Genomic DNA, 3,565 nt, shown 5'->3' on the forward strand with positions numbered 1-3,565 from the left:
AGAGCGCCTCGCCGGCCGCCTCGTCGGCCTCGGTCAGCCTAGCGTCGGGCGGCACCGGCGGCTGGGCCGGCTCGGCGCTGGCCGGGCCGGCGCGCACGCCCGGCCACAGCGCCGGGTCCAGCTTGGCCACGCGCCTCTGCACGAGGCTGGCCGAATTGGCGCCCACTGCGAGCGGAAACAGAGCCCGTATAGTCGTCGATTGTGCCGTTATTATAATTACCAATCAGGACTGGTCAAAGGGACTAGTCAACAGCATCTGTATGTAACGGACGGTAAAACGCCTGCTTAAGTTGACAAAACGCAAGTACCTGCCAAATGTTAAATGTGTCCAATGTTCACTTCTCTGCTCATGTAGTGATGAACTCACGATGTGTTCACTTCTCTGCTCATGTAGTGATGAACTCACGATGTGTTCACTTCTCTGCTCATGTAGTGATGAACTCACGATGTGTTCACTTCTCTGCTCATGTAGTGATGAACTCACGATGTTAAGCTGCATCATGCCACTGTTTTAAGTCGTGTGCCAGTGCTAGAGCCACCATGATGGCTGCATGAGGTCATACCTTGTAAAACCTCAGCATAGTGTTTCTTTGGTTTCCGCTTTTTCTTTGCAGCTTTTGTTGGAGGGTTCTTCGTTGTATCCGAAGACAAATATCTCCATATCGATCCTGGGGGATTTCCGAGTCAAGGTGAGGACACAGCTGAGGTGAGGACACAGCTGAGGTGAGGACACAGCTTGCACATCAATATTGCCTGAAATGTTATTTAGATAAGCAATGAACAATTTGTTTTTAGAAAAATGAAACCCACATTGTATGCTTTACATGTGTGCATAAGTACATGTTTCCTTGGAATACAAGTGCACATAACACGCAGACACAGACATGAACACACACTTGAAAGCCTGCTTTAAAGGGCACCATGCTCAAAATAGAAATAAAGTAGAAGAAGCCATATATCATGGTCTTTTATAAGTTGTGGTGCTCAACATATACTTTGTTATCTTTCCACTGCAATTTGCTAGTTTCCCAATGAACATCTCCTAGTGCCATTCCTGTCCATCCTGATGGCTCATTGATTAGAGGGCCTGGCTTCCAATCCACCCAACCATGAGGGAGTTGCTTTAAGGGCTCCTATTTGCCCTTGACAGATATGTCCCAAAAGGGGTGGCAGCACCCCCACTAAAGGTCATCTGCCATCACAGGGCAGGACAAATGTGTCCAGCATTGCAGCACATTAAAGTTTTATCACCAATTCCAGCTTTTAGCATTGCACAATCAGATGAAAGGGGCCAGGGTTCACACATCAAGCACTGTTTAGTGTGGGCTCTGTTTGCACAAATCCACACATCCAAGGGTTTGGACAAAAATATTATTGTCTGATTGTCTGATTCAACATCTATGACAGCCTGTCACAAAACTTGAAATAAGTCTGATTGTCTGTTACTGGGCATGTGGAAAGGAATGCCTTTGCATTCTACAAGAATATACTTTCTGCACATGTGGGGTAAACATGGTGTGCAAAGCTATTTGAAAGCTATTCCCATTTACCACACTCATCCATAAGTACAGCAATCTACACTTTAAAACCACACCCTTTAGACAGTTCACACCAGACAGGGCTGTAAATAGAACCACTAAGGGAAGCTTATCATAATTTAGGACTATTCAACATGTGCCTACTGTAAATGCAATCTAAAATCCTAGCACTTTACAGCCTGGGAAGGGTTTAACATGACAACATATGTAGACAGTGGGCTGAACATCTCCTGACTTTGTTATAATGAGAACTGACTTTTTACTTGTCTGCAAAAATCCATCCCCTATGTAGAGCTACATGACATTGGTTCCCAAATCTGCACACATTCATGTGCTACAGACTGAGCGCAGGCCAAATTACACCAAATTTCAGAAAATTTTTATGCAAAAAATATCTTAACAATACTGTAACATAAAAATACCTTGACAACATCATCACTCCTTAACAATGTGAGCCCATTTGCTCTCAAATTGGTGATGTCCATGTAACTGAACTGAATGCATGGGTCACCACGTACACACACTGAAATCGTTGCCCCAATATTGCTGCCAAACCACACATATCTGGTGCAACATAATTTCTGCAGAATGAGCCTTTCTTACTTGGACTTGAAATAACTAAAAAAAGGGCTAGACACCCCAGTTGGGAATTTCCGGTGCCCGTAGCCTAACTGCCAGTTATGCAATAATTTGGTTATAATGAACAGTCTCCTCCTTCTTCTAGGTATGCATGTACCTGCTATAAAGCATAATAAAAAGTAATGATAACTTACTTCTTCCCACAGTGCAATTTACGTAACGGCAATACATGTCCTCAACGGCCCGACCACAATCGTCAGTACTTGGTACCACGGGCTTTTCGACATGTTGTTTTATGTCTCCGGAGCACCAGAACTGTACCAATTACCAAATTTAGTCCTCTTTCTAGACTAATGAGGATGCTATTCTATAATTTTTGTTTCCTCTGACTATATTAATAAACCATTCTAAATTTGAGAAATTATCTTTGTAAGTTTAAAATTTGACAATTATTGATCAAAGGAAACACCTCAAATTTGAATTGCATCGACATCAAGCTGGTATTACGTTAAGCTTAGTATGTATTAGCACAAATTGTGTCGCCTCCTATTCTGTTTGAAAACATTAGGCCTCATGTGCGCCCTATATGCGAGATATATACGCGTATAGGGCATGCTCAAGGCTATGGCGCGCTGTTTCTTTCGCATCTCGGTTTTCTGACGTATGGCCACTTATGCCGTCTGTATGTGGGATAAAGATACCAAGTAATTTGCTCACACTCTGGGCAAGCTACATGACGCCACTGGTACTGGTACTCTGCTGCGAGCATGCGTGGGCGGCTACAAGGGTGTAGCACGGGCGTCGATTTGTGCTCTTTTCTGAGGGCCCTAACCCCCCCCCCCCCCATGTTTAGTAGGGTCCCCAATGTCGGCTTGTTGGCTTGGCCCCCAGTGTTTTTGGCCGGAAAACAACAAAAAAAAGTAGGTTATAGATGATCGTCACACAAAGGCTATCTTTTTTTGGGTCTTTCTGCATAGTGGCATCTCGCACCACTCTCATGACAGAAAGTCATGGCTGCTCTCACCATAAGACGCAAATCGTAACAGCTGAGCGGATAAACGATGCCATTAACTTCCCATACCTAGCGCCATGAGACACGCAATGGTTTGTGAGCTTAAAGTGAAAAGCTCTGGAATATGGGGATGGCCTAAGTCCTTCATGGCTAGCCCCGTCCCCTACAACTAAATGCGTACCGCCTCCCATGACCGCCAGAGAAGAGTGCCATCGGCGCCCTAAGGTGGTGCCTAAAGGGGCACCTTCACGTGCCGATCAGAAGAGACGCATGCTTCCAGTGCCTGCCCCCTGGATCCAGCCCTGCATGACTTTTACACTGCCCAAAATTAAGGACTTATAAATTATACGAAGATGAAAAACATACATTGCATCAAATCGGAATGTAGTGGGCTAAATCCGGTGAGAATAAAACGGGGAGTCAGTTGTCGGTCCTT

General features: G+C 45.0%; 1 long non-coding RNA gene across 1 annotated transcript; it reads right to left on the minus strand.

Annotated features, from left to right (window-relative positions):
• Positions 1 to 31: 31 nt before the first annotated feature.
• Positions 32 to 2,371, minus strand: LOC119106302 (uncharacterized). Its single transcript, XR_005095117.1, has 3 exons — positions 2,312 to 2,371; positions 564 to 668; positions 32 to 165 (listed from the first exon to the last, which is right to left on the minus strand). It is a non-coding gene; the product is annotated as an uncharacterized LOC119106302 (long non-coding RNA).
• Between the last annotated feature and the right edge of the window lie 1,194 nt (positions 2,372 to 3,565).

This window comes from Pollicipes pollicipes, unplaced genomic scaffold (assembly GCF_011947565.3).
Source record: "Pollicipes pollicipes isolate AB1234 unplaced genomic scaffold, Ppol_2.1 Scaffold_6138;HRSCAF=7277_pilon_pilon_pilon, whole genome shotgun sequence".
In the NCBI taxonomy this organism is placed as follows: domain Eukaryota; kingdom Metazoa; phylum Arthropoda; class Thecostraca; order Pollicipedomorpha; family Pollicipedidae; genus Pollicipes; species Pollicipes pollicipes.